Genomic DNA, 24222 nt, shown 5'->3' on the forward strand with positions numbered 1-24222 from the left:
ATTTTCCACTTCTTTGCATGTTTGGTAATTTTGGTTGAATGCCAGGCAATGTGAGTTTAACCTTGTTGGGTGCTGGATATTTTAAATTTTTCTACAAGTATACTTAATATTTGTCCTGCTATACACTTATATTAGTAAGAGATAGTTTGTTTTGCAGGAGAAAGAGTCTTGCTTTAAAGATTTGCCAGGCATACCAGAGCAGTGTTCAGTCCAGTGTTAACTATTCCTTACCTCTCAGGTAAGTCCCTTCTGACCCATGAATTATGAAATTTTCTAGTCTGGCTGGTGGAAATAGGCACTCTTCCAGTTACATGGCAATGTTGCATCTAGTCTTTTCAGGTGGTTCTTTTCCCAACCCTTGATGATTTCCTCGTAGATATTCACGTAAGTCTCTGGAGCTTTCTTTCTGTAGTGTTCTCTCTTCTCTGGTTCTCTATGAATTCTAACCATCTTGATCTATCTGAACTTTTAACTTCCATCTCCTCAACTTGGAGAGTCTGTAGAGCTCCACATGGGTTTTCCCTTCCTGAACTGCAATCTGGAATTTATCTCATATTTACCTCAAATCAGTAAACTGGGGCAACTGCAGGGCTTACTTTTTTATTTCCCGTGTTTTGAAAATCATTGTTTCATATATTTTGCATATATTTTGTTGTTGTTTCTTTTTTTTTTTTTTTCCAAGTTTTTTATTTATTTTTGGGACAGAGACAGAGCATGAACGGGGGAGGGGCAGAGAGAGAGGGAGACACAGAATCGGAAACAGGCTCCAGGCTCCGAGCCATCAGCCCAGAGCCTGACGCCGGGCTCGAACTCACGGACCGCGAGATCGTGACCTGGCTGAAGTCGGACGCTTAACCGACTGCGCCACCCAGGCGCCCCTTTGGCTTTTTTTTTTTTTTTTTTTTTTTTTTGTTGTTGTTGTTGTTTCTAAAGGGAAGTTAAACTTGGTCCCTGTTTCCCCATTTTGGCCAAGAATAGAAATCCAGTTTCATTGTGTTTTAAAGGTACAGTGTTGTTGCAGGATTGCAGGATGCCTCACCAAAGTGTATATATTGGCTTTATTATTCCAAAGCAGCAAAGAGATGCCCAAAATGGATATGTAAACCCCTGAGGTTATGCCTCATTCACTCTTGCATACTTAAACATCAATCACATAGCCCACAGTAGCTGCTTAATAAAAGTTTTAAATGAATCACAAAGTAAAATGCAAAAAGTTTTGGAGGGACAGTATATTTAGCATTTGCCTGACTGACTTCTGGATCCTCTTTCTTTGTGTATGCTTGATTTTTAGTCTTCTTTATATAGCCAGGCTTTCTCCATGTATCAGGGATGACATTTCCAAACAGCTATATTTTCACATCTTTTCAGCTGTGTGGCTCTAGAGAAAGATCTCCTTCTCTAGCTCCAAATGGAAAAAGTCTAGGAAAGGACTCTAACCAGCCCAGATTGGATTATCTGCCCACCCTGGTGCCCAGGGAGAGCAGGATACTGTGTTACTTTTTAACAAAACATTTTTTCCCATTAAAATATCTATCATTTATAAAAATTGTGGAAATCTTAGACAGTAGATAAAAGAACACAAATGTTGTGCCATCCAAGAGAGACAATATTAACCTTTTATAAATAATTTCTCTTAGAAAATGGGGGAGAGGTTGCAGGAACAGCATATCATTTAGCATGTTATTTTAGTTTCTATTTGTGAATTCTTGGTTTCATTCTTCTGTGAAAGGTTAGATGGAATTGGAAACCAATTAGACCCTATAATTTGCCCGTAAATGTGCTAAGTCTATGTTTTAGTTAAGCACTAGGAAATAAAAGAGAAGAATGATTCTACTTTTTTGCCTGTATTGAGAAATACTGCCCCTTTAAGAAATTCAGAAACTATTTTGTTCCCATTGCTAGGCTTGACTCACCCGAGTTAAGAAACACCTGTATACCTTCAGGGTAGTCTCTTTTGAACACTTGTATAAATTGAAATTTGCCTGTAGGGTTCCAAAGTTCTGTGTCAAAAGTTACATTAAAAGGTAACGTGTTAGCTAGTCAGCTCTGGTAATTCTCAAATGGCATAGGCCTTACAATACAGATTTTAAAAACAAACTCCCTATTTCATTTGTATGAACCATTCACCAAAGTTTATTGAATATGTACTATACACATGCTGCTTTGTGGGGGGAATGACATAAAGGAAGTAGACACATGATTCCCTTCCTTAGAAAGCCAACTACCCATCTTGTTGGGGAGGCAGGTAAATGAATTTATCAGCTTTATTGTGAGTATACTCTTGGAGGCAGATGCCAGGATTTTAAAGCCACAAATCCCTGTCTGAGAAACATTCAGTTCAACAGACTTGTATTTTATTGCCCATCACCGTGTCATTCACTGCACCTGTCACTGAGGGTTAAAATATGAATGGCACAATGTCCCTCCCCACAGAGCTGCTGCCAGAACATAAAGTGCCTTTTAACAGAGGAGATGGAAATTTCATCCAAATCCCTCTGGGTGGGGCTTTACAAAAATGTGTCCCCTTTTGACTGACCAATTAGAAAAAGGTGTTGCTTTGGTTAGACTAATTAGAAAAATGTGCTCTTTCTCTTACAGCCATGGGCTAAACAAATGGGAGGCTGAAATTTGGATTCCATCCTGCCCCATGGTACAATCTATGTGAGGAAACTGCCCTTTATGCTCTTTCTTTGCCCCTTACATTTGCTAATAATAAGGTGTCCTACTTCTTTGAGCTAGGTAAATACGGGATACTCCTATAGATGTGAAACTGTTTCCTCAAGTTGTTGCTCTGACTTCTTATTAAACCTCTTGGATTTCCTTCAGATTCCCCCGCCGGGTGCTATGCTTAGTATTTCAAGAGACAGAGGTATCTCTGTTTTTTCCTCATATTGTTAGATATGATGGCAGAAGATCTGAAGGGCTTGTCATAAGAGGCCCTGGGCAGCTGGAGTAGTTTTTGCCAATACATGCATTTTAGTGCTATGACTTATGGGCAAAGACAAGAGGGTTAGAGTACCTTTGAGCAAATACACAATCCTCCAGTGACCCCTCTGGCAATACATCAGAGGTTCTGCAATATAGCTCCAGGCAACAAATTGAGGCCAGCCAGAATTGATGGGGGAGTCTCTGCTGTGCTCAGCTTTTAAAAATACCTGCACCACAGTGCATGACAACTGGCTTCTGCTAAAGTGCATTCAATGACTCCAAACTGGGCCTGATTGATATTCAAGGTAAGTTGTCCTCAGCAGTGCTTTGGGGAGACCACTTTTGTTTGCAACAGGGTTATCTCAAGAATATAACCAGGGTGTTCCCATAATTGACTCCAAATAAATGGAAGCTTAATGCTAAGAACCTTCAGCCTTTTTACAAGCCTGTTTATAAATGATCTGGGATCGGTTGGGACTACCAATTTTACTAAAGTCTGCATCTTGAAAATAAGTATTGTTTTGTAGTGTTATTATCCTTGGTTAAAAAATAATTGGATTTCTAGCCTTCTTTCAGGGCTGGTATCCAACAGCTATTTGGAAAGCATGAGATTTTCCCCTATTTCTTCTGTACTTGTTTCCTCAAACTTCACTGAGCAAATAATAATCTCACCAAGTGAGTAGCATAATTTAGGCTCCTAGGAAGAGAATTAGCTTGGTTGGTGTGGTGGTATTTGTAGCAGTGGGGAGAGGAGGGTAACCTGAGACCTATTGCTGGGTTGAGAATGCATGCCAAGGAATATTATGCAGTGGTGAGAAACAGTGGTGTAAATGTACACATAGCAACATGGATGGACTCACATAATATTTCATGGGAAAAGTAAGAAGCAGAGGTATATATAACACAACATCATTTACATAAATTTAAAAATATGTGCATATAAGACAATAATGTAAAACACATAACGTAAAATAATGTAAAAAATAATGTAAAAACACATAAAAACAAAAAGGTAAAACACTATAAACATTAAAATTGATGTGTATAAGGTCAGGAGAGGAAGGGGAATGGGGTACGTACATGAAAGGATAAATAGCATGGGTGGGACCTTGCATAGACCAGGGATTAGCTGGATCTTCTGTTCCCAAGGGTCAGCCACAACAACGTAATGGGATTCCTACTTTTCTCCTCTAGAGAATTTCAGAAAATATATTGGGGTTCCGGGGATCTGTATTTAAAAAGCTTTCTCATTAAGTCTTCTGATCAGAAAGTCTAAGAAATATTGCTTCAAAGTCTAGAGCAATTATTGGAGTACATGATGAAAGCCTCTTATGAAAGGTGAAAATGCTATGGGGGATGGGGACATAAAAAAAGAAAGATCTGGTTGCTGCCCTCAGTGAGCTAAGACCAACACACCCAGGAAAAAAATATATACAGAATGAGTAAGTAGAAAGAAGCTTATACTAAATGTCAAGAGCAGTTTGGAGAAGCGAGGTAGATACTAGTGTGTCCTAGAACATTTGGGGAAAGCCTCACTCAGGGGCTGGGAGGTCTAATGTTCTTTATACGATGGATTGTATAAAGAGCTAGCACCGGAAAATGTTGACATTCCAGGAAAGAGAATGCTGAGCCAAGTTTCAGAAGTGGGAACTGGCACAGTGTGGGTAGTACAGAATGAGGCATTCAATGTGAAGGGTGCATTTTGGATTGACATGAGAAATTCAGTTGAACAGAAAGGCAGAGGAAGATTTTGAAGGATTTTGCAACCCAGGGGGGTGTTTAGACTGAGCTCAGATAAACAATACGTAGAAGTCATGTAGAAGAAATAAATTCAAGGAAGGAGTTTGAGAAATCATGGCCAAGATAGGAAGAAAGCCGAGAAGAAGAGATTCTAAGAAGGCAGGCACGTCAAATTTTTTGGAATAGCAGAACTGTTAAGGAGGAGGAGGACTAAAAGGTCTGCATCAGGGCCAAGAGGTCTCTAGGGACCTTACTAAGAGCATCTGTGGTAAAGACAATCCAGGGTGGAGTGGATGGAGTTTCTGCTTGACAGAACTCTGGGGAAATCTTTCAGTGCAGAACCACTGTCCTACATGGGACACTTTCTCTGAAGCATAACTGGTCTCAAAGTTCATCCTCAAAGAAGTGAACTAGGCAGAGCTTCAAGGAACTGGGGCTGGAGAGAGGCTGGCTTGCACAGAGGGCACATGATGACAGCAGTGTGGCTGTAGAGATCCTGAGCCTAGTGGCCACCAAGGAGATAGGTGGGGGAAGAAAATATCTTCAATTTAGGTCCTGTGGCAGAGACTGGCATAGCCAGTAGGCTATGCTGTTAAAATCCATCCCACCCTTTCCTCATGGACATACAACTAAACTATATCCATCAGCCTCTTTCAGCTAGTTGTGGTTATGTGGCAAAGCTCTTGTCAATATGAATGGGAGCTCGGTGGGCAACTTTTGCTCCATTGACTTAAGAGAAACCCCAGGCCCACAATATCCACTTTAATGCCCTTTATACTACCCAAAATGGCAATGACTAGATTGACTTTGGAAGCCAAAGATATTAAAGACAACAGAGACAGTGTAAGCCTGGGCCTCTGAACAATTGGGTGGAACAAAGATGCCCACTAGTTCTAATGGCTCACCTTGAGATTGGTACATAAAAGAGAAATAAACTTCTTTGTTCTTTAAGACACATTGTTGAATCTCTTGTTACAGCTGCTTAGCCTATTATCCGAATAGAAGATTGCTACCCAGAACATGGTAAGTATTGTACCACCAAAACAAAAAACTAAAATCATGCTCATTGGCTTGGCAGGGAGTTTGCAAGTGGTCAGAAGATAGATATTTCAGTCTGGAAAGCTGGTGACCCCATTCATATCATGGCAAAACATTTAGTAGAATTTTGCCTGCAATAATTTAGAAGACAGTGTGCCCACAGAGCTGTAAAGCTCTCGATGAAGGGGTGGTAAAGATCCAGAATAGAAATTTCTATTACCTGCTTATCAGAGGTAGATATATCATGAAGTTATTGAAACTTATGTTTCAGGGCCCCCCTCACTGGCACAGACCCACAAGGAGACTTGGGAACAATGTGTTCATATAGGCACATGTTTTGTACATGTTTCAGAATTAATATATTTCATCCATAATCAGTGAAGACCATTCTCTCTTTATACTCTAACTTTCCCTACATCACATGTCCCCTGTCTTTAAGTGATGATGGAGTAGCTGCATTTTAGGATCTGGTAAGGGGAAGTTGAATTGATGATGCCTTCATTTTGGGTGGAGTGAGACATATTTATATGGTTTGCTGTTACTTTCATGTATTGGCAGGTTGTTATTAGCCATCCTAGTGTAATAATGGCTTCCAGAAATTTTATTACTGTTTGGTGGGTCATTTCATTGAGAATCATGACAGGAAGATTTGGCATTACTTTATGAATGAATTACTAAGACACTCAGCATCATTTGTATTAGATAATGGTGAAGAAACAATCTATAAAATGTATAAAACCAGAAGCTAGTCTGTGGGAAATTCTTTCAATCATCTAACATATAAAATTATAAATATAATATGGGTATGCTTGGCATGGAAAACTTAGTACTTTTAAAATATGTGCATTGTTCTGCATATATATTTTATGTAATTTAAAAGTTTAAAATTTTGGGGGCGCTTGGGTGGCTCAGTCAGTTGAGTGTCTGACTTCGGTTCAGGTCATGATCTCACGGTTCGTGGGTTCGAGCCCCACATTGGGCTCTGTGCTGACAGCTCGGAGCCTGTAGACTGCTTCCGATTCTGTCTTTCTCTCTGTCCCTCCCCTGCTCACACTCTGTCAGTCTCTCTCTTGAAAAATAAATAAAAACATTAAAAAAATTTTTAAAAAACAAGTTTAAAATGTTTAAGCAGGAAATTTGATTCTTATCAACGCCTAGTCAAAAACTAAAGTTCCGGTGCGCCTGGGTGGCTCAGTTAAGCATCCGACTTCGGCTCAAGTCATGATCTCAAGGTTTGTGAATTAGAGCCCCGCTGTGCTGACAGCTCAGAGCCTGGAGCCTGCTTTGGATTCTGTGTCTCCCTCTCTTTCCCCCTCCCCCCACTTGTGCTCTGTCTCTCTTTTCAAAGATAAAATAAACATTAAATTTTTTTTAAAAAACTGAATCTTCTTTCTGTTAGGGATATACTTACCAATATAATCTATGCAACTTAAAAAGTACCTTACAGTTGTTTTCTTTTTCATTTGGGATCTACATATCTTTAAACTACACTATTCAGATCATCTGCTAACAGCCCCAATTGCTGTTCCACTGAATCGATCACTGCATTCGCCAGCCAATGAGTGAACATGCCAGAGGTACTCAGGTCTACTGAGGCAGGCCCATTTTGGGAAAGGCAGGACTCCTTCAGTAGGTCAGTAAGGCCTGAGGACTCCCCAACAGCCTGGAAAAACTTCACTGGAAATACACTGCAGTCTAGGACCCCTTCCCTTCTCTTCTGTCCCTTCAATTACTTTCCTTTCCTTTCCCCTTCCCTTGTCTCCCTTCTTTCCTTCCCTTCCCTTCCTCTCCTTCCTACACTCTTTCCTTCCACAGATCTCAGACCTGCAACATGGTCTGAAGGCTCTCCCTGCCTTCTGTTGCTCCATCTACCAATAAGTCTTATGTATATCTCATCTCATCTTAGCATCTCCTTCTCAGTGAACCTGAACTAAGGGAACTGATCCTGAGAATGTTCCAAAGAGCAGGCAGTAAGATGGATATTTGAGACTGGTTTACCTACTGCCCAGAAGGCAAAGAGGACATCATCTTGAATGATAGGTGGGGCACCCTGGCCAAAGGTGGCAGTTCAATTGTTAAAGGTTTTAGTGGTGACAACATAAGGAAATGCCCCAGGGGAGGGAAACAAACTTGTAATGGTTCAGACAGACATGGGATCCAATAGAATGCAGCATACAACCAAGAGGCCCTCTTCACAGTGAAAGAGGTGTGAGAGTGGGCCTGTAGCCAAGCGATCCGCCAGTATCTGCATATCATCATCCAGAAGCAGCCAGCCTCGTGGAATACTGGAATAATGTTTTAAAGGTACAATTTCAATGCCAGTTTTGAAATAATACACTGCAAAGATTAGGTACCATGCTTTAGGATATAACACATGCATTTAATCAGAAAGCTATGTTATGTCTCCACTAGAAAGAAAACATGGTCCTAGAAACCATGGGGTGGAAGTATTATGGTCCCACTTGCCATTAATGACCCACTTCGGATTTTGTTTTTCTCATCCCCATAACTCTGGGTTCTGCAAGGTTAGAGGTCCCCAAAGGGCCCACTCTTGGTGTCCCACTCTTACCAGTGACACAACAAGTGTCCTATTGAACAACAAACTAGTTTGGCTACCCCCAGTGCACTTTGGATTACTTATGCCTAGGGACTGGCAGGTGATAAGTCAACACCGTGGCAGGGGTAATTGACCCTGGTCAGGAGGATGAAGAAGGCTACTCATGCACAACAGGAACGGGAAAGAACCCATGTGGAATCCAGGTACTGTGCCTCCTGGTGTTACCTTGCCCTTCCCTAAGGGTGACTGTGATCAGATACATGCAGCAACCCTAGTCGGGGAAGGGTATGATTGCCAAGAGCTCAGACTCCTCAGGAATGAAGGTTTAGATGACACCATCACGTAAGTCACAAACGTCTGCTGAGGTGACAATAGGGAGTGATGGCAATTAGGAATGGATAGTGGAGGAGGGCAAGGATGAGTCCAGTCATAGATCTGGGTCCCACTGCATCAGTGGAGGCTGTAGTTCATCCCACTGACCATCACTTCTGAGTGTGCCCAGAAAGAGTTCCATGGAAACCATGAAGGCGTTCCTTTCTGAACCTGCATGGAGAAGTAGATCTGTGTGGCACAGGCTGGCTGTGCAGCCCTGAGAATTTTGCTGCAGGGAGCATAACTGCCTGCTGGCCCAGCTCCTGCCCCTCTGGACTCAGCACTGGGTTTGTGCTGAGGCTATACTCGCAGGAGGTCATTCACAGCCAGTGACTAAGCACAGTGGGCCCCAAAGCAGCCAGTTCTGGTGAGGTGAGGGACTCTTCCAGCTGGTGACTTGGCATAAGGACTCCCCATCAGCCTAGCTGACAATCCTCGGAACTGTGCTGGAGTCTGAGAATCTTTCTATTTTCCTTCCTTCCCTCTCTTCTTCCAGACCTACATCACAGGCTAAGGCTCTCCCCACCTTCTCCTGCCTTCCCTAAATAAATCCCTATCACATCTACCTGGCATCTGTTCCTCAGTGGGCCTAAACTATACACAATGAAATAAAACTGATCAGAATTCCTATATTTGTAAGCAATACTACAAACAGACTGTGAAGCTGTGTATTTTATGCACACCGTTGTAATTTTCCTGACACATCAGGTCCTGTTACAGATGAAAACTGCCACTACCATAGTCATATGGCCCAATGATGCAAGTATTCCAATGAGAAAACACCCTCCCATATTCATAATAGGTCAATGTATGTATGGTAAAGGTTATTTGATTATGAAATTTTAAGTGTATTTTTAAATGCTCTTATGTTTGCCTTCATTTCTGATTTTTACACTTTTCAGAATTACTGATCATACGAAACTGAGAATTTTATTTTGATGAAAATGGTGATGAGAGTCTTTCATTATAGTGATATAGTGAGCAATAATTTCATTCACTATTTTTTTTAATGTCTATTTACTTTTGAGACAGAGAGACAGAGCACAAATGGGGGAGGGGCAGAAAGAGAGGGAGACACAGAACCCAAAGCAGGCTCCAGGCTCCAAGCTGTCAGCACAGAGCCCAACGTGGGGCTCCAATTCAAACTGCTAGACCGTGATCTGAACCAAAGTCGGATGCTTAACCGACTGAGCCACCGAGGTGTCCCTCATTCACTATTGATTAATGAGAGTTGCTTTTTTTTTTTCCAAAATCAAGATTCTCATAGTATTTATAGATAATCAAATAGAACATACAGTGAATCAAAGAGGTGCTTCTCAAGTGGGTATTTGAAAAATTTTCGAAGTGGCAAAACTGTTGTTTTTTTTTAAATTTACTTTAAAAATGTAAATATCTCCCAATAGTTAACAGATAAAGAAAATACCATACTGGTTTAGTTAATGTGGTTGTTGTATTTTCTTTTCCAAGGAATACTGATTAGAAATATTTACACACCCACTTTTAAGTCCATGTTTAGCACTCTTATTTGTATGGCTTTAAAAGTTATAGCACAAGATCTTTACATTAAGGATCAGGGGAAAAAAATCATTCAAAACAAAGCCTGATATATTATATACATGTTTTTCTCTGTACTTTATTTTAAGTACATTAATTTTTAAATGATGTTTCTCTTTTTTCCCTTCAGTTGCCATTAAATTAAATTTCTCAACCTAACTTACGTTACCAAGAAAAAGAGTTGCTAGTTGCCATTATAAGCAAAAACATAAAGTATTATAGCATCGCCTACATTGCTCCTTACAACAAAACTTCGAAAGAACCAGAGACGCTTTATAGAAGTTTAGTTGGTTTTGAAAAGGCGCATGGGTGTGCTTTGTTTGCTCTTCTTTTGCATTCTAGAAATTTTGCCACCACTGCTGTTTCTGTTGGAGAGATGACATCTGTGACTATCAGTGTAGACAAGAAGCGTGTTCAAACTAAAGAAAGCCAGAAGCTGAAATTTTAACCGCACAGTAACAGTGTACTTTTCTTCATACAGCCTTGTGTTTCCTACATATCCAATTTTCTAACATGCATTAGAATACATAAACTTGTATTCTAATGATTTTAGGTTTGATTTTACAACACAGAAAAAAATCTGAGAAGGGACCTGGGAAAGAGAGAGGGGAGAACCCTTATCACAATGAAAATAAATACATTCATACCCAACTATATAACAAGAATATAATCCTTTTGGGATGAGCACTGGGTGTTGTATGGAAACTAATTTGACAATAAATTTAATATAATAAAAAAAATAAAAAGAATATAATCCATTTAAGCTTCCAGAAATAATACTTCTCAAAGCTCCCCATTCACTCATGGGAAAGATCCCTCCTGTGTGGCGTTAAGTGGAGGGGTGCGGGGATCAGTTTGTTTCAACAGAAACAGTTCAGCATAACAGGAAAGACTTTAACTTTGCTCCACTTGTCTACTAGCTTTAAGGACAATCACACTGCCCAAGAAGTGATAAAACTGTTTTGAGATTCTGGCTTACTCTAAGGCTGAAAATTACATATTTTGTTTTGTTTGCAAATTTTTTTCAGTGAAATGGATGTACTTATATCAGATCGATTTTCTGACTGAATGTTATATTGAGATCCTCTTCAAAGGTCATCTGGGTCCCTCAGAGCAAAAGAAAGCAAGTTCACCTGAATTACACATAAATCAAATAAAGGTGCGCCGGACAGATAGTAAACCAGGAAGAATATCCAGTTTTATTTGGAAGTAAAAAGAGTAGTCTGCTTATTTATTTTTTTTTTAAGATTTTTCTTTTTTTATTATCTATCTACCTATCTATTTATTTATAAAGATATTTTAAGGTTATTTATTTATTTTGAGAGAGAGAGGGACAGAGCACACGATCAGGGCAGGGGCAGAGAGAAGAGAGAGAGAATCCCAAGCAGGCTCTGCACTGTCAGCGCAGAGCTTGATGTGGGGCCTGAACTCAAAAACCACAAGATCATGACATCATAACCTGAGCTGAAACCAAGGCCTAACTGACTGAGACACCCAGGCACCCTAGGATTTTCCTTTTTTTAATGTGTATTTATTTTTGAGAGGGGGGAGGGACAGAGACAGAGAGGGAGACACAGGATCTGAGGCAGGCTCCACACTGACAGCACAGATCCCGATGCAGGCGCAGACCCATGATCCTGTGAGATCATGACCTGAACCGAAGTCAGACACTTAACTGACTGAGCCACCAAGCATCCCATGGTTATTTAAGTGAAAGGAGTCTGCCTTTCAGGGATCACAGTGTAATGTGGTGCACTTCAGGCAGTGGAAATTTCATGGACTGTATCAAACCAATTGCTAAATCTGATCTTTTTTTTATTTTTATTCCATAAGTACATGGAAATATGTCAAAATAAAAGACTCAATGTGACTTATTTATCCAGGATAGTTTATGAAAAATTGATAAAAACAATGTGGAAAATATGTATATAATAAACCAGACAATAGATACTATTCTGTTCTTGTTGATGCTACCCACCAGATATAACAAATACTAACCAGATGATAATTATTGTGTGACACAGGGAATTCTAAGAGTTATTTTTAATTTATTTTTGCTGGGGCACCTGGGTGGCTCAGTTGGTTAAACGTCCGACTTCAGCTCAGGTCATGATCTCACGGTTTGTGGGTTCAAACCCTGTGTTGAGCCCTGTGTCAGGCTCTGTGCTGATAGCTCAGAGCCTGGAGCCTGCTAAGGATTCTGTGTCTTCCTCTCTCTCTGCCCCTCCCCCCCACTCAGTTTTTCTCTCTCTCTCTCTCTCAAAAATAAATCAACATTAAAAAACTTTTTTGTTTCTTTTTGCCAACCAAAAATCATCTTTCATCCTTCTGTTATTTTATTCAGCAAAGTGAAGTTCTGGATGGTTATAATCTGCCATTGAATAACAGTCATGATAAATCTTAGAATAACACTCCTGTGTGATCTTGAGGACAAAGGAGTGCAAGCATGTCTTAAAACATTAATGAGTTTGCATATGTGCTATGTAAGGGTCACTCCTTTCATCTCATCTAAGTTTTGCAAAGTTATGTGTCTTTCCAGTTTGCCCATTGACGGACTGTTTTAAATATATAGGCTGTCATGGGCTGAATTGTGGGCCCCCAAAATTTATGTGTTAAAACCCTAACCCCCAGTACCTCAGAATGGGACTCTACTGGAGGTTGGGCCTTTAAGGAGGTGACAAAGTTAAAATGAGGCTGTTAGTTAGGATGGTTATAGTTAGTTAGTTATAAGAAAAGATTAGCATATAAAAAGAGATATAAAGATATGCACAGGTAAGAGATCATGTGAGGACACAGAGAGAAGGCAGCCATTTGCAAGCCAAGGAGAGAGGTCTGAGAAGAAACAACCTGCCAGCACCTTAATGTTGGACTCCAGAATGTGAGAAAATAAATTTCTATTGTTTAAGCTACCTGGTCTGTGGTATTTTGTGATGGTAGCCCTAGAAAACTAACACACTGGCTAACTTGGGTTTTTCTTTAAAAAAACTAAATGTATTCAGATGGTCCACCCTGAATAAATCTATTCAAGTCTTCCATTTTAAGGATAAGTTATGTTTTCAAAGGTTCAAAAGAGGAACCTAAATATAAATCCATTTTAATTTCTGAAAAATGTTTATTCAAAAAATTAATACAGCAAATTATGCCATTTTAACTGCAATTTGCACAGATGTTTAGAATATTAACAATAGCCACTCTCAACATATATAAAGGTTATTTTCTTTTGTCATCTTTAACTTTACATATTCAACAACAGAAGGAAAACTCTATTAAAATTACTACAATGTGAACGTGATAATGCTGATTGATGAAATCAATAGGGATTATTTTGGTGTAAAGCAAATTGTAACAACAACAGCAAAAAACCTTTTCAGGTCTTACCAAAACCCATAAATCATTAAGAAAAATAGATCCATTTCAAACAGAAATAATGAATAGTTCCTTCAATTGTTCAGTAATGCAATTGATGGAAAGAAGGATACATTCAAATACATAGGAAAAATAGAAATTCCTAGTTGAATTGGCAAAATTTTGATATCATACAGGTGACATAAATTCATAATGTTCTGATAAACAAGTACATCAGTCTTCCATGACAAACTATTCATTGAGTGTTGTCAGTTCAAAGGCTATTTAAAATAATTCCTACAGGAGGAGAGCAGTTAAGATGGTGGAGGAGTAGGGCAATCCTAAACTTGCCTCCTCTCTCACTCACAGCTAGATAAATATCAAATCATTCTGAACACCCAAGAAATAGATCTGAAGACTGAGAGAACAAAGCTGCAGTTCTACAAGTAGAAAAACGACCACCTTGTGGAAGGTAAGAGCTGCAGAGAGTTGATTTGGGAGAGAAAAGAGCCGTGGTCACTGCAGAAGGAAGGGAGCCTTGATCACAGAGAGGAGTAAGAGAGAAACAGTAAAAAAAAAAAAAAAAAAAAAAAAAAAAAGAATGAAAACACACACAAGGAATTGCACAAAAAAACTTCTACCCCAAACCATTGACTGGGAAAAAGAGAGGGGTTAAATACCACAAGTTTTTTTTATAAGTAGCAGAGAGCAAAGTCTGAAGTTTTAGAGGTCCATGCCATTGCCAAGATTGCACCTGGCAGGATTAGCAGTGCTCCTGTGGGGAAGGAGAGCAGAGACCCAGAAGTGAGCAGCATGGTGTGAGGATCCCCTGGGTCACACAGGGAGAAGCAGTTCCTCTGCTTGGAATGCATTTGGGAGAGGTGGCATGGCCTCTCTGTAAACAAAAGACCATTCAGTAACCATTGAGCTGGCCCATTCACCTGCATAGGAATAAAGATGCCAGCAGAATACAGCATAGCCTTGGTCCCAGCTTTCTGCTGCATTTTACAATAAACTCCAAGCCACTGAGCAGTCACACAACCATTTTCTGGAACAAACTGGCACCCTGCCACAGCACAGCAAGACCCTTCCCAGAGGATCAGTGTGGGTCTACACTACAGGGTTTTCTGAAGTTTGGAGTTTTGAAACCCAGCCACGCCTAAGATAAAACATGGGAGTACTTTGCCACAGGGCAAGAGGACAGCCTGCGGACAAACAAGGAATATTCGGGGTTCTGACAGAAGCCAGGGACAAAGGAGGGGTGATTGTTTTCTCTTCTGTGAGGGCTTCCTGAAGAGCAATGGGCCCAAACTCCCTGAGCTGGAGACTAGAGAGGGAGACAATGCCATTTCCACCCCTGCTTCATCAACATTGACCCACTTTGGTGAGAAAAAAAGTGCCACCAAGTAGAAGCCATGGCTTCTTACACCAAGCCCTGTGCCTCTGTGCCCTTCAGGTGCATTTCCACTAGGGCAAGTCAGCCTGAGAATCAGAGCAGCAGGCCCCTTACCCAGAAGACCAGTACAAACCCCTTGCACATACCAAGTATATTAGTCTACTGATCATAGAGTCTTGCAAACCTTCAGCTCTAGCAGAAACAAGATTTAGCTTCCTTTGGGTTTGTTTTAGATACAGAAAAAGCAATTTTTTTAATTTAACTTTTTAATTTTAATTTTAATATTTTTAAATTTTTAATTATTTTATTTTTTTGGATCAAACTTCTCTTAACAAGCAGGCCAAGACACACCTAGTATCTAGCTTCCTTTTTTTTTTCTTTTTATCTCCAAAAGGACAAGATGGAGAAAGTCATCCCCCAAAAAAAGAACAGGAAGAAGTCATGGCCAGAGATTTAATTAATACAGTTATAAGTAAGATTTCTGAACTAGAATTTAAATACAGTTTAAATACAGCCAGAGATTTAATTAATACAGTTATAAGTAAGATTTCTGAACTAGATTATAAGGATACTAGCTAGGATTTAAAAAAGCACAGAAGACACTAGAGAATTTCCTACTGTGGAGATAAAACTAAAAACTAGTTGGGCTGAAATTTAAAATGCTACAACTGAGATGTAAACCTGAATTATGCAATAACAATGAGGATGGATGAATCAGAGCAACGAATCAGTGACATAGAAGATAAAATTATGGAAAATAATGAAGCTGAAAAGTAGAGGGAAAAAGGTATTGGATCACAAATGTACACTTAGGGAACTCAGCAACTCCTTAAAACATAGTAACATTCGTATTATAGGAGTCTCAGAAGATGAAGAGAGAGAAAAAGGGAAAGAAGGTTTATTTGAGCAAAGTATAGCTGAAAACTTCCCTAATCTGGGAGAGGAAACAGACATGGAAATCCAAGAAGCACAGGAACTCCCATTAAATTCAATGAAAGCCAACCATCATAAAGACATATCACAGACAAATTCACAAAATGCACAGACAAAGAAAGAATCCAGAAAGCAGCAAGGGAAACAAGTCCTTAACCTTGTACAAGGGAACACAGATCAGGTTCACAGCAGATCTGTTCACAGAAACTTGGCAGGTCAGAAGGGAGTAGCAGGTTATATTCAATGTGCTGAATGGGGAAAACCTGTAGTTAAGAATATTTTATTCAGCAAGACTGTCATTCAGAATAGAAGGAGAGATAAAGAATTACCCAGACAAGCAAAAACTAAAGGAGTTTGTGACTGCTAAACTAGGCCTGCAAGAAATATTAAAGGGGACTCTTTGAGTGGAGATAAAAAGACCAAAAGCAACAAAGACTAGAAAGGCACAGAGAACATCACCAGATACACCAGCTCAATAGGTAACACAATGGCACTAAGTTCATACCTATCAATAATCACTGTAATGTAAATGGACTAAATGTTCCAATCAAAAGATGTAGGGTATCAGAATGGATTTAAAAAACAAAAACAAAAACCAAGACCCATCTATATGCTGCCTATAAGAGACTCATTTTAGACCTAAAGACACCTGCAAATTGAAAGTCAGGGAATGGAGAACCATCTATCATACTCATGGATGTCAAAAGAAAGCTGGTGTAGCCATAGTTACATCAGATAAACTAGATTTTAAACCAAAGACTGTAACAAGAGATGAACAAGGGTATTACATTATAATTAAGGGGTCTATCCATCAAAAAAATCTAACAATTGTAAATATTGATGCCCCCAACTTGGAACACCTAAATATACAAATCAATTAATAACAAACAGGGGCGCCTGGGTGGCGCAGTCGGTTAAGCGTCCGACTTCAGCCAGGTCACGATCTCGCGGTCCGTGAGTTCGAGCCCCGCGTCGGGCTCTGGGCTGATGGCTCGGAGCCTGGAGCCTGTTTCCGATTCTGTGTCTCCCTCTCTCTCTGCCCCTCCCCCGTTCATGCTCTGTCTCTCTCTGTCCCAAAAATAAATACAAAACGTTGAAAAAAAAAAATAAATAAAAAATAAATTAAAAAAAAAAATTAATAACAAACATAAAGAAACTTATTGATAATAATACAGTAATAGTAGTGGGGACTTTAACACCCCATTTACAATAATGGGCAGATTATCAACAAGCAGAAAATCAACAAGAAAATATTAGCTTTGAATGACGCACTGGACCAGATGGACATAACATATATATTCAGAACATTTCATCCTTAAGCAGCACAATACACATTCTTTTCAAGTGCACACAGAACATTTTCCAGAATAGATCTCATACTGAGTCACAAATCAGCCTTCAATAGGTACAAAAAGATTGATATCATACCATGCATATTTTCAGACCAAACACTAAGAAACTTGAAGTCAACCACAAGAAAACATTTGGAAAGACCAGAAATGCATGGAGGTTAAAGAATATCCTACTAAAGAATGAATGGGTTAACCAGGATTAGAGAAGAAACAAAAAAGTACATGGAAGCAAATGAAAATGAAAACATGACCATCCAAAACCTTTGGGATGCAGCAAAGGCAGTCCTAAGAGAAAAGTATATTGCAATACAAGCCTAGTTCAAGAAGCAAGAAAAATCTCAAACACACAACCTGACCTTACACCTAAAGGAGCTAGAAAAGGAACAGCAAATAAAGCCTAAAGCAAGCAGAAGAAGGGAATTAATAAAGATTAGAGCAGAAATAAATGATACAGAAACAAACAAAAAACAGTAGAACAAATCAATGAAATTAAGAGCTGGTTCTTTGACAGAATTAATAAAATTGACAACCCCTTAGTCAGACTTACCAAAAAGAAAAGAAAGGACCCAAATAAATGAAATCAGAAATGAAAGAGGAGAAATCACAACACCACAGAAATACAAACAATTATAAAAGAATATTATGAGAAATGATATGCCAACAAACTGGGCAATCGGGAAGAAATGGACAAATTCCTAGAAATCTACAAACTACCAAAACTGAAACAGGAAGAAATGAAAATTTGAACAGACCTCTAACCAGCAAAGAAATTGAATCGGTAATCAAAAAGCTCCCAACAAACAAAAGTCAAGGGCCAGATGCCTTCCCAGGGGAATTCTACCAGACATTTAAAGAAGAATTACCTATTATGCTCAAATTTATCCAAAAAATAGAAATGAAAGGAAAACTTCCACACTCACTCTGCAAGACCAGAATAACCTTGATTCCAAAACCAAAGACCCCACTAAAAAGGAGAAATACAGGCCAATATTCCTGATGAACAGGGATGCAAAAATTCTCAGCAAGATACTAGCAAATTGAACCCAACAGTACATTGAAAGAATTATTTACCACAATCAAGTGGGATTTATTTCTGGGCAGCAGGGGTGGTTCATTATTCACAAATCAATCAATTTAATACACCACATTAATAAAAGAAAGGATAGGTACCATGTGATCCTCTCAATAGATGCAGAAAAAATGCATTTGACAAAATACAGAATCTATTCTTGATAAAAACTCTCAACAAAGTAGGGATAGATGGAACATACCTCAACATCATAAAGGCCATATATGAGAGACCCACAGCTAATATCATTCTCAATGGGGAAAAACAGAGAGCTTTTCCTCTATTGTCAGGAATAAGATAGGGATATCCACTCTCACCATTACTATTTAAAATACTACTGGAGATCTTAGTCTCAGCAATCAGACAACAAAAATAGATAAAAGGCATCCAAATTGGCAAGGAAGAAGTCAAACTTTCACTATTTGCAGACAACATGATACTCTATGTAGAAAAGCTGAAAGTCTCCACCAAAAAAACTGTTAGAACCAATACATACACCAATTCAGCAAAGTTGCAGGATATAAAATCAACATACGGAAAGCTATTGCATTTCTATATACTAATAACAAAGCAGCAGAAAAAGAAATCAAGAAAATGATCCCATTTACATCGCACCAAAAAACATAAGAAACCTAGGAATAAACCTAAGTAAAGAGGTAAAAGACCTGTACTCTGAAAACTATAAAACACTTATGAAAGAAATTGAAGACACAAAGACATGGAAAAACATTCCATGCTCATGGATTGAAACAACTTGTTAAAATGTTTAGACTACCCAAAGTCATATACACATTTAATGTAATCCCTATCAAAATACCACCAGCATTTTTCACAGAGCTAGAAAAAACAATCCTAAAATTTGTATGGAACCACCAAAGACCCCAAATAGCCAAAGCAATCCTGAAAAAGAAAAGCAAAGCTGGAGACATCACAATTCCAGACTTCAAGCTATATTACAAAGCTGTAGTGCTCAAGCCTGTATGATACTGGCACAAAAACAGACATATAGATCAATGTAACAGAACAGAAAACCCAGAAACGGACCCACAACCATATGGTCAACTAATCTTTGAAAAAGCAAAAAAGAATATCCAATGGAAAAAAGTCTCTTCAACAAATGATGCTGGGCAAACAAATGATGTTTCATTCCAAAACAATGAAACTGGACCACTTTCTCACACCAAACACAAAAATAAATTCAAAATGGATGAAAGTCCTCAACGTGAGGTAGAAGAGAACACAAGCAGCAACCTCTTTGATCTTGGACATAGCAACTTCTTACTAGACACATTACAGGAAGCAAGGGAAACAAAAGCAAATGAACTATTGGAACTTCATCAACATAAAAATCTTCCGCACAGCAAAGGAAACAATCAACAAAACTAAAAGGCAGCCAACAGAGTGAGAGAAGATAATTTGCAGATGACACATCTGACAAAAGGTTAGTGTTCAAGATCTATAAAAAACTTATCAAATTCAAACCTAAAAAAACAAATAATCTAGTTAAAAATGGGCAGAAGACATGAATAGACATTTTTCCAAAGAAAACATCCAGATGGCTGACAGACACAGGAAAGGATGCTCAACATCACTCATCATCAGAGAAATACAAACCAAAACAATGATGAGATACCACCTCACACCTGTCAGAACAGTTAAAATTAACAACACAAGAAACAACAGGTGTTGGTGAGGATATGAGAAAGGAGAACACTCTTGCACTGTTGGGAGGAATGCAAACTAGTGCAGCCACTCTGGAAAACAGTATGGAGATTCTTCAAAAAGTTAAAAATAGAACTGCCCCATAATCCAGCAATTGCATTGTACCCAAAGGATACAAAAATACAGATTTGAAGGAGAACATGCACCCTGAAATTTATAGGCATTATCAACAATAGCCAAACTATGGAAAGAGCCCTAATGTCTATTGACTGATGAATGGATAAAGAAGATATGGTATATAGACACAATGGAATATTACTCTGCCATGAAAAGAAATGAAATCTCGCCATTTGCAATATCACGAATGGATCTAGAGTATATTATGCCAAGCAAAATAAATCAGTAAAAGAAAGACAAATACCATATGTTTTCACTCATATGTGGAATTTAAGAAACAAAACAGATGAATATATGGGAAGGAGGGAAAAAAGACAGGGGAACACACCATAATAGATTTTTTTCTTATTTTTTTTAATGTAGGCCTCATGCCCAGTACAGAGCCCAGCACAGAGCTTGAACACATGACCCTAAGATCAAGACCTGAGCTGAGATCAAGAGTCAGACACTTAACTGACTGAGCCACCCAGGTGCCACTATAAAAGACTCTTAACGATAGAGAACAAAATGAAGGTTGAGGGAGGGAGTTGGATGGGGGATGGGTTAGATGGGTGATGGGTCATAAGGAGGGTACCTGTTATGATGAGCACTGGGTGTTTTGTATGTAAGTGATGAATCACTGGATGCTAGTCCTGAAACCAATATTGCACTATATGTTAACTAACTAGAAATTAAATAAAAAATTTAAAAATAAAAAATAAATAAAATAAAATAAAATTAGTCCTACACTAGAAAACTTGCAATGTCCTGAAACCTTATAGCCCATACATAAAAGAACCTGGATTGAGGTTTTCCCAAATTAGACAACAACCCTAGAAATTTGAGAAAGCATCAAAAATGAAAAATAAATAAAATCCACATACATACATAGAAATTAAAAATAGACATACTAAGTCATGGTTCAAAACAATCACTTTTAAAAACACTTAGATATGAGTGAAACGTGAACATTTCAAAACTTGTGGAATGAGGTGTAAATGGCACTCTGAGGGAGTGTTATATAAAAGAACAGAGATTGACAATTAATGTGATAAATGTCCCACTAGTAAGTTAAGGGGTAAGAAATAGTGTAATCCTGCAGGAAAGAAATAATAAAGATAAGAGCAGAACTTGGGGTACCTGGGTGGCTCAGTTGGTTGAGCCTCCAACTTCAACTCAGGTCATGATCTGGCAGTTCGTGGGTTTGAGACCCGCATCGGGCTCTGTGCTGACAGCTCAGAGCCTGGAGCCTGCTTCCAGTTCTGTGTCTCCCTCTCTCTCTCTGCACCTCCCCCACTTGCCTCTCTCTCTCTCTCTCTCTCTCTCTCTCTCTCTCTCTCTCTCAAAAATAAATAAACATTTGGGGCACCTGGGTGGCTCAGTTGGCTAAGCGTCTGACTTCAGCTCAGGTCATGATCTCACAGTTCATGGGTTCAAGCCCCTCATAGGGCTCTGGGCTGACAGCTCAGAGTCTGGACCCTACTTTGGATTCTGTGTCTCCCTCTCCTCCCTTCCTCTACTCGCACACTCTCTCTCTCAAAAATAAACATTAAAAATTAAAAAAAAAGAATAGCAGCCAGCTATTTTAAAAAATAAAATAAATAAACATTTAAAAAATTTAAAAAAGATAAGAGCAGAACTTAAATTAGAAAAATGATTGCAAATGAAAAAAGCACTAAAATCAAAGTTGGTTCCTTGAAAATACTTAATGAAAAGTCAATCTCTTTCTTGTAAGATTGATCAAGGAAGAGAGAGGGAGCGCAAGTAATCAATTCCTAGAATAGAAATAGGAAGCGTAAACTCTATTGTATCCATGGTTATAATACCAAGGGTACGATGGACAAGCTTATGTCAATATAAACTTGAAAATAAAGGTAGAATGCATAAATTCTTAGAAAAATATATCCCCAAACTGACTCAAAAAATATTTATTTATTGTGTGTATGTAATAGGCAAACCTTGCCAAACTTCATGAAATTAATAATTCTAGTCTCATACAAACTTACACAGAGATGTAAAAAGAGGAAAAAATCAGGAATGCATATCCTGAGGAATTTTAACTTTGATTCTAAAACTAGAAAAGAGTGGCACTGGTCAATCTGAATTAGGAACATAATGAAAAAATTTTAAATAAAGTATTACTAAACTGAATCTAGCATGCAGAAAAACACACACAATTAAGTTGCATTTATTCTAAGAATGCAAGAGTGGTTTGGTATTAAAAAAATCTATGTATGTCAGTTACCACATAAATATATTAAAGGAAAAGAACCATGGGATAATTGCAACAGACCTAGAATTAAAATCATATAAATGTATCAATCATTTTTGACAAAAAAAAGTGTCTATCAAATTTTTTAAATCCCTATCAAAAATAGAAACAGAAGAGAATTTTCTCATCCTGATAAAGGCTAACTACCAAAAACTTATATAAACCATCATTTTAGATGGGAAACATTGAAAATATTCCCTTTCAGGGGCGCCTTGGTGGCTCAGTCGTTAAGTGTTTGGCTTTGACTCAGGCCATGATCGTGCAGTTCATGAGTTCGAGTCCCATGTCAGGCTCTGTGTTGATACCTCAGAGCCTGGAACCTGCTTCAGTTTCTGTGTCTCCCTCTCTCTCTGCCCTTACCCTGCTCGTGCTCTTTCTCTCTCTCAAAAATAAATAAACATTAAAAAAAATTTTTTTTAAAGAAAACATTCCCTTTAAAATCAGGAACAATACAAAAAGGCCCACTGTCATTGAACATTGTGTGAGATACTCTAAGCCAGCTCAATAGGTCTAGAGAAAGAGATGAGAGATACAAGGAATGGAAAGAAAGGGGGGAAAACCGCTATTTTCCATAGATGATATACAATAAAAGACTCAATGACACTATAGACAAATTATTGCAATTTGTCAAGGTGTTTGGCCAGAAATCAATATACAAAATTAGTTGCTTTTATATGTGACAGCCGCGAAGAGCAAATAGACTCTAAAACTTTCACTTGCAATGGCAGTAACAACAAATATGTACTTAAGAACAAACCTCGCCAAAAAATATGCAAGACCCTTATGGATAAATTACAAAATGCTATTGAAAAACACTAAAGTACTAAATAAATAAGAAAGATCCCATATTCATGAATATGAAAACTTGATTCTCTAAATATGTGAAGAGTCTTCAAGCTGATAAACTGTTTAAACGCAGCACAATTAGAATCCCTATAACGCTTTTGGTGGAACTTGATGAAACGTTTCCAAAATGCCTATGTACTAGGAATCACCAATACTCCTGATGAAGAGAAACAAGGTGGGTGTATTTGCTCATCAGCTATTAAAATAATTTAAAACTCTAATAATTAAGATAGTATTGTCTTGGTGCAAGAAGAGACAAGCTGATGAGTAGAATAGGATAGAGAGCCCAGAAAGTAGACATGTGTTGTATGGCAGAGACCATACAGCAGTTCTGTGGGGAAAAGATAAGACCCTTGGTAAACATGTTAGCATAACTGCTTATCTTCTACGGGATTTGTCGTCTCAGCCTGCCATAAAAAATACTCCAAACCAGGTGGCTTAAGCAACAGAGATTTATCTTCCTGACAGTTTTGGAAGTTCAAAATCAAGGTGTTGGTAGAGTGGGTTTCTGATGAGACCACCCTCTTTGGCTTGCAGAGGATGCCATCTCCCTGGATTTTCACATAGCCTTTTCTCCGTGTGTGCATGCTTTCCTGGTGTTCCTTCCTCTACTTGTGAGGACATTAATCCTATCGGATTAGGGCCTCACCTTATAACTTCATTTAACCTTAATTATCGACTTTAAGATCTATCTCCAAATACGGTCATATTGGGGGGTTAGGGCTTTAACATACTAATCTGAAGAGGACACAATTCCAGATGATCAAGGACTTAAACACAAAGGACGAGAGTTTAAAACTTACTGAAAGTGAACATAAGATATTGAGCAACAGTTTTCAGACACTGGCCATCAGGCAGCACAGGACAGCAGTCCCTGAGGGAATGGAAATAAATACCAGAAAGATTGCTGCAAAGAGAAGAAAGACCTACATAAAAAGAGTTCTAGAAATTTGCAGAGGTTTCCCCCTTGAATCTTCAGATGATTATTGATTTGTTCATGTA

The sequence above is a fragment of the Panthera onca genome, chromosome B1 (genome assembly GCF_046562875.1).
Source record: "Panthera onca isolate mPanOnc1 chromosome B1, mPanOnc1 haplotype 2, whole genome shotgun sequence".
In the NCBI taxonomy this organism is placed as follows: domain Eukaryota; kingdom Metazoa; phylum Chordata; class Mammalia; order Carnivora; family Felidae; genus Panthera; species Panthera onca.